Below are 8920 nucleotides of genomic sequence, written 5' to 3'. Positions count from 1 at the left end.
CTGTAGGCTGAGCTACGAAATTTACTGCCAGCGTCGCCAGCACTGACTGATATCGAGACGTACAACGGCGCCGCCGCCTCCATCGCTGTAGCTGGTTATTCCTTAACAGTCGATGGTAATCATCTTCCTATTCGTAGGGAATTGACAATGTCTAAGATGCGAGAAAAATGAGTGGAAAATCCACTAATTTTAATGGCAATAAGTTACCTGTACGAAAATGAGCAAAACAGAGAGGCATCGTACCAATTAATAATTATATTCCTTTTATACGAGGCATATTCGAAAAGAAAGGGTAGTTTTCTTATGTATAAATATTGTTGGTTCAGAGCAAAGTCGTACGCATGCATTGCCAACTATTGATTCTTCCAAAGCCAGTGAAGTTATTGCTTTGTTTGATTCAGTAGTCTTTTGCCTATCGGTGAATACAAACAACAATGTCCGCAAAAATCGTTGCTCCCGTCAGTTGCGAAGTGCGTGCTGTTATTCGATTCATAAGGATCGTCATCTGCCCAAATTCCCCGGTAGTTGCGCCTAGTTTATGGACCTACAGTAATGAGTTAATGAAAGGTTAGAAAATGGTGTTAGCACTTCAAAAATTGTTACAAAAATGGGCATGATGAAGAGCGGAGTGACAGGTCTAGTAACCATACCGACGAAATCATTTGACAAGTGACTCAAGAACTGTGATATGATCGACGATTACTGCTCTTGCTGATAAATTTCTTCTTTTTGGTCGCCCCCTTATTCACACGATCGTTACAGAAGACTCGGATATCACAGTCTGCGTGCAAAGTGGGTACCGAAAATGCTTACCGATCACCACAAAGAGCAAAGAAGGTTACGTGGGCGGGCGTTTTTTGACTGCTACCGACAAGACGGAGATGTAAAAACCACAGCCAACGCAGTTCAACTTCATTAACACCGAAACATTTATCGCATTCTTCTTACTCGAGTTGGGACATGATGACTTCCGTTTTCTGGAAGGACAAAAAGGGCTTCGTTTTGGTTGATTTCATCGAACGTGGGACAACAATTACAGCTGACGTGTACTGCGAAACGCCCTCAAAATTGAGACTTGCGATCCGAAACCAACGGCGCGGGAAACTGTCGTCCATGAAAGTCCTCCTCCACGTCAACGCGCTCCCTCAACCCCCGGTCCGAACCAAGGAGAAGATATAAGATTTTGGCGGGGAATTTTTTTATCACCTGCCCTAAAGGCTCTACCTTGCCCCCACTGACTATTCCCTCCTCTTGCAATTGAAACAGTGGCTTGGTGGACAACGATTTGAAGACGACAAGGAACTCAAAGTCGCCATTGTCAACTGGTTCGATATCCAGGCGGCGAATTTCTATGCCGAGGTTTTAAAGAAGCTGACGCAGCGTTGCAAAATTGCTTAGAAAAGTACGGCGATTATGTAGAAAAGTGAAGCAGGTTTATAGGAAACCAAAACCGTCAACGAAAGCTTTTTCTGACGATTAATTTTTTAATGAAAAAGAAATATGTTTATTTTACTGTTTGTAAACACAGGTTTTATTTCATCTTGAAATGCTGAAAGATAAAAGTTAACAAATTAAAAAAAATAGTCGTTTCACTACTTTCTCCGGCACACTTCTAAACAACCAAATGAACTGATTACGAAGAATCAGGTGGGATATGGTGAAAAGGAAAATGACACTGTCTGACACAATAGCAATTTTCCTCTGAGAAGTATTTACTTCGACCTAGGCGTAACACCTGATGATGAAGCAGTGATAGAAAATAATATTTCTTCTATGGAAAATGGCTAATGTGTCACATGGTACCATAAGGAGTGACAATATCAATCGTGATGTGTCTGTGTGATTTTAAAATTCAGTTTCAGGCTGGCATCGAATTCGTCCAAAGAAATGTACATGGAAAACTAATTATTGCTACGATTTGGAGCATTCACTCTGTTTTACCGTGAACGATCACGGCCCAACCTTGGTCGAAAAATTGCGATTTCGCATGGCCGATCAGTGCGAGGCGCAAGCAACAGATAAGAAAGAAAGAGTGTCTCTTCGAAGCACGAATTTAGTATTCGGAAGTGAAATCAGATGCCTAACGGTGATTTCAACATCATTCGTTTTTTTACAGCACTCTTCTTGCCTTCTGGTTTTGCAATTAGTTCACTTTTTTTCGATGAACGGCGTTAAAACTGGTGCCGATGAGGGTTTGGTGAAGGCCGCATATTTTTGGTGGCTAAATTCGTTTAATGTCAAGGCCTACGTCGTGGTATTCGAGGTGATATTTAAGAGGTCCAATCGTTCGCTTTGACAAAAACGGAGCATGGTCACGCTCACTTCATCGCACGTCGTACCGTCTCTTCCGAATCTTCTACGTCATATTGTCCACTATTAGACTCGAAATTTCTGGCTGTTGGATTTACAACTGACTTGGAATACAAAGTAAATTACGGATAATGGGATTAATCGTTCAAAGTACACGGACGTCATCCTAAAAAATGTACCCCATTTCCCTATCAAATTAATTATATTTCACCCAAGTTCTCTATTCCTTTATGATGGTGAGAGATGAGAACTAAGTTACAAAAATTTTTAAACAAAAGAAGAAGCATGATTCAGGCATTCTTAGAATTGTTTCTGTTCTCATTATTAGCCATAGTTCACATGAAAGGAATTTGGTGATATGAGGCTTCGATCATGGGACCAATGGCCACTTTATTCCAGCTCCAATATTGGCAGGCATAAGTACTTGGGGCTTACTACAGTTTGTGGAAATATCATAATGATAATAAGAGTTAGTTGTAATTTTACACACAAAATATTGCATAACACGCGTTTCAATTTGCACGCAAATTATTCCCAGCTCTAAGCCCTGACCTCCTATGTCACGCCAAATTTTGGTAAACATCCCAACTGAGAATTATTAAAGCCTTTCTTATCCTTCCTCTACTGCCCTTCCATACTCCAACCTTCCCTTTCCGAATTCTTCCACTCATCTCTCTCACCCCCCAGTTTACCCTACATGCAAACGTAGTCGTATAGAGAAACTAATATTTTGTACTTTAATATTATGCATGTACATTGAAACGCATGTAATTAAGTATGCAATGTAAGTATGCATTTAATATAGTGGAAATTATAGCTAACTTTCATTATCATCGGTAGGCACATTTGTGATTTACTACCATAAATATCACGAGATTAGGCCATATGACGTCGTGGAGGGAAAAATTCTCTTATAAACGAAGCATCTTTATTGGTAGGTAGTCCTTAACGCCTTCAACCCGTCACATGGACATCAACCTTGTGCATGGAAGCATTGACATGATCATTCTGATGGTCCCATGCTGGCAATTACAACGATAATTGGTCCTGGTAAGGCCAGCCATGCCAGTTAAATCAAAGCTTATGGGTCAGACGCAAGGTGGTTAACCCGAAGAATCTGCCAGCGAAGCAGCTTCAACGGCGTCTCACCCCCAGCAGTGAGGGGAGAGATCTGGGGCTGCCACGTGAGAAATACTATTGAGGAAGGCAACGGGAAACCACAACAATTTTTTCCACGAAATTAGTATGGACGATAAAAAACGGATAATGAATATGGCAGCTACGGGACTCAAGCCCACTGAGGCGGGTGTCACTCCCGGCAGCGGGGGAGGCAAGGCCTCCGCGGTCATCGTCACTTGAAATCCTTGCACAGCCGAATCGACTGAAGGCAAAAAAGAACACTCAGAGGAGGAATTCAACTTTTATATTAGGGATGTTAGGAATGCTAGAGCGATGTTGAAGGCACGGAAATATCAAGAGAGAATTGGTGAAAGTAAGTATAGGTAAGTTAGGTTTTTGTGGGGTGCGACGAAGAGAGAGCGGTGATTACTGGAGCGGTAGTTCGAGAGTAAAATAAAGCAGAGGGGAGGAAACCCAGAGTGAGGGGGACGCAGAAGGTACTGAGCAAAAACTATGTAAGAAAGGTAACAAATTTAGCGCACGTTAGTGACAGAATGAAATTAGAAACAGGACTAGATTAATTGTAATTCAGGAGTACAAGTTCAAAGTCACCAGGAGAAAGAAGTGTGGAGAGCACAAGGTAATGGGAAAACTCATGGAATAAAACACTTGACGGCAACGAGGGATTGGGGTGGTGGTTATATAGCATAGAAGTGGTGGTGGATATGGGAGAGAGGAGGTCGCAGGAGAATAAACTCAGAGTCCAAGGATGAAGACAGGTATACGAGTACCATAGTTCAAAAAAAGAGTGTTAAATGATGAGTAAAATCTGATTCAAACATTACGACAGACGTTGATACAAAATTTGAAATTATTAGTTGAAATCATTCTAACTGACATCTAATGAATGGATAAAGTCCATTAATATCTTATAATTAAATTAAATGAAAGCTGCTAGGGAAATAAAAGGAACGAAGTTAGTAACAATATTAAGAAACTATGAATTACAGAAGAGAGGTTTTGGCAAATAGATGACGAAAGGAAATAGACGAGCCTAAACATAAAATTCTACAGATGAGAGTATGTTTATATATGAAGTAAATGCTAAATAATAAACTAATAACGCAAACATATCAATTGGGAATGAGAACGAATGTAGTGTTTATAATATACGAGGGCGAGAAACACATAGGGCGAAACAAATGAAGTGGAAAGATCAGTGTGAACAAATGAAGAAATCACTGGGACAGGTAGATAGTACGATATATGTCGTGAAACAGGCAGGTGAAATAAATGTCGGGAATCAAAGATAGGAAGGTTAGTGTACCACACTAGAAATACGATGGAAAAAATACTAATCAATCATGGAGAGATTCAAGTTATTTGGAGAGAGCACTCGTACACAAGAGAATATTACGTTTGTGAGTTTGAACATAGAAAGTGAATGAGATCCTGATGATGATAGCTTAGATTCAAGAATATTATATTGTGTATTAAAGAAAATTAAAGTTAAAAAATCAGAATGGATGTACAACGCTACAAAGCTTACTAAGCTTAAGAAGTAGGAGGGAGAGTTGCCATACCCCCCCCCCATTCAATAGTAGAGTTTACGAGAAAGAAATACTTCGTTTGAAGTAGTAGTAGTAGTTTTGAGGGGAGGCGACCGACAGCTAAGGTCATTTGCGCCATAGGAGATGGACAGGAAAGGATGAAGGGTGGAGAGAAACCCGGCGTCGGCATTAGCCTACTCTTTACGAAAGGCGCCAAGGGGTCCGCAGTTTAACGTCCCATCCGACGGACGGCGTACTCACTCAAAGTGCCCTCCACAAAGCACCTCAAGTAGGGATCGAAAAAAAAAAAACTTCGTTTGATCAGCATTATTCCCATCCCCAGGAAAATCAACCATTTGTGAGGACCGAAGACCAATTAGGCTAACTTTGCACGAATCAAAGGTAGCACTTAATAGCATCAGCAGTAAGCGGGAGAAGAAATCAAATAACTACACATAGGAATATAACTGAAGTGGAGGACAAATTATTAATTCAGTGAACACTTATCTTATTTAGGAAATGTTTTACCCAAAATGGGTCAAGCAGTAATGCCAAGAAGACTCTTATTGGTTAAAGAAGCATTTAAGAAGAGGATGGAAATAGTATAAACTCAAGCAAATATGTAAAGGAAAGATTGGCGAAAACTTAATTCTGAGCAATGGTTTATTAATCTCGGAAAATTGGTCGTTTAAGCAAAAGGATAAGCGTGGATTAGAGACTTCTTAGATTTGTGTCGGTGTGTGTGGGTATCTGGAGATCAACAATAGCATCAAAAAAATAAAATGAACGGAAATAAACACAAATGAAGAAGAGAAATGCGTTGTAGGTGAGGATAGATTGTTAGATATTAGAAGAAAGCAGGAGAAGTAATTCAATTGGACGTAATATAATATTGATGACTGTCGTAGGAGGGGAAATTTTAAGCAAACGACATAAAGGGAGGAAAATATGCATTTGAATGGTACGAATTTAGGTATAAATATGTGGACCTAATATATGAAGTATTGCTATCGGGATATTTTTATATTAAATGTCGTGTCATGCGGGGCTTAAAAGGGTAGCAGTGCTGAGACTCCAAGTCTATCAAAAACTTGACATGACGATAGACTACTGTTAACTATTAAAATACACTGTTTATAATTACAGGGACAAATAATCCCAGATAGACTTCGGGAAGCAATCACAGGACAAAATCCATGAAATGTTTTGATTTATAAGCATTTTGAAAGAGGAGGATACTTCCTTTAATCTTACAATTGAAAGGTAATGGATTCTTGTACCGTGATTACTCTTTATAGACGTTAACATATTAGTCATTAATTTATAAATGTATACCTCGTCGTGTTCTTTTTCAGCATGAATGCCATTATCTGCATGCTAATAATAATTCTCTGCCCACTCTCATCGCCTAACTACTATAAATTACTTCATTGAATGTAAATATTTTTATTTCATATTTTACAGAATTGGATGCGATAGAACAAGAATGATGGATAATTTTACAACAGCCATTGTTATCAGTGTAATTAGAAATTAAACAGTGCATGAATATTTAATAAAACATAATCTATTGAGTTTTGAGAGAGAGACACACAACATGATAGCCGCAGAGTAAGGTGACGAAAAAAAGTAAAATAAAAAAGAATAATTTAACAGTTATAACAGTCATCACAAATGAAACCAAAAATATTCCCTCCGCTAGTATTTCCAAATAATATATTTTCAGCGTCACTGATCTTCAAATTGAACGTTGAACTAATCCCAACTTTGATCTTATGTTTCAATATTATTCTTCTAATGTGCTCCATTCCCACTTTTGGTCGTTTCCACAACCCTTCGTATTTTCGCGCAAAAACGACGCCTCTCGATCGTGTTCCTACGCTAAATATTTTCCATGTTAACTTTGAGAGAAGAAAACGACGGGATAAATTTTTTTTTCGGTGAGTTTTAATGGGAAAGTTACATCAACCTAACTGAAAAATGGTGCATTGAAACTTATTTGAAATAGAATATCCAATCAAAGAATCGTACAAATCTATGCCCATTGGTTTTGAATGAAGCAAATCGCGGGAGAGATCACTTCGCAAAGACTCGTCAAATGAAATTGAACACTTACGTGACCTTAGGTCTCTCGCATGTGGCACCGCATGTCGTCCTTCTTTTGGGAAAGTAGGGCGTAGCGGCCACGCGAGGGGGCGTCGTCGTCTCGATGTTTTGGCATTGAAGAGGGCGACTTACTGAGGGGGATGGAATATGGGTCAGAGGAGGATTCTGGTTCCTTGGCGACCGAGCCTTCGGCCCGTGGGACTTGAAGGGTGGGGGGAGGAGGGTTGCATGCGCACACACACCTCCTTGGCTACAGCGCCCCACTCCTCCTTGCCTTGCGCAGGGGATGTGTGAAGTGTATGGTTGAGCAGTCCGTGAGTTTGCATGTCATAAGGTAAAAAAACACTTGCAACGTGAATTATACGAGCACTGCGACAGAAAATGCCTGCTCAATCATATTATGGCTAGAAGATAACTAAAAAATATTAACGCCGTGAACTGATATTCTCTCGGAACACTCACCAATTTTATGCTGTATTCCTACTAGTACTTTATTGTAATTTTCAGCGTAATAGGTGGCTAAAAATTGGCTGAGTATTTTAAAAAGACTTCCTTATTTATGCGTCAAATCTAGCCGCGGGGATCTAGAACGGAATAACATCTTTTCCTGGGGGATAGTATCTTCGGTTCCCAAGCTAAAATATTCAGCAGGCTGGCTGGTGACCCTGAATACCCACAATAGCAATCCAGTCGTGTTTCCGATATCGGGTTGATAGCACACTGAGTTTTCATAAAATAAGTGCACCATCAACTCTTAGATTCAGCATTCACTTTTCGCTTATAATCACAAAGTGACGGATAATCACCCGAGCATTAGGGTATCGCTGAACTTCTTATGACCACTTTGCAAAACAAACTCATGGCTTCACATGATTGCACTATGAAGAAGTATCGGAGTCCTTAAAATATCTGCCTGACGTTTAGGTGGCAACTGGAGAATAGTACACATACAGCGTCTTTGAGACGTAAAATCAAGTCATCGGCGGGGCCTTCCAGTTTGAGGGCCCTAATTCCGACACAGGAGATTAACTTCATTCATACTCCTCCCTTATTCGTTTGAGCATACACATACCACGCCATAATTTAATACTGCGAGGAGATCAGAGGTCAAGGGCCTCCACTTACCTATTATTACGGATAATTATAATTTCCTCTGCGCTTTTCACATGAAATTAGCCCCTCTGAGCTTCCTTAACCGTCAATTTCATCTCTATGAAAAATTTCTAATTCAGTCTATGAATGTATACGTAATAGATTTGTTGCATATATCTACATACCAAATTTCGATTTTCCACCATAAAAATCCAAATCAACGAGTGAATATGGCGTTTATGTCTCCTGTCTTAAGGGACCCGATAATTTCCGAACTTTTATACGGTCTTGCCAGCCAATCCTTAAACAATTAATGAGAGTCACCATGTTTGGAAACAAGGCGGTCATTTATTTTAATACATATTGTAATTACTCCTTAAGAAATATTATAAACACATTATTGTAATCAACATTCGAATCTGAGGAAAATAAAAAATATGGCAATCAATTCAAAACAGAATAAAACCTAACGTTAATGTATGATATCAATAAAGTTAATATTTATAAGGTTTTGTTGCTGATGCCTCCGCGGCTCGCCGACATGAATAATGTATGTAATGGTTATTGCCCGATAGACGCGGAAAGAAAAGGAAGTTTGCAAAAAGAAAAAGTCACATCACTGTTTAGCTCTCACATTCTTATGCTCACATTTTGAGAGAGAAATTATAAAACCAAGTCAATGAAAGTCGACTTTAACATGGAACACGAACTATATAACGTGTACTAACTTGCGGTAACCGCAA

This window comes from Hetaerina americana, unplaced genomic scaffold (assembly GCF_022747635.1).
Source record: "Hetaerina americana unplaced genomic scaffold, ioHetAmer1.1.p SCAF_1, whole genome shotgun sequence".
Classification (NCBI taxonomy): domain Eukaryota; kingdom Metazoa; phylum Arthropoda; class Insecta; order Odonata; family Calopterygidae; genus Hetaerina; species Hetaerina americana.
This window is presented reverse-complemented; position numbering follows the sequence as displayed.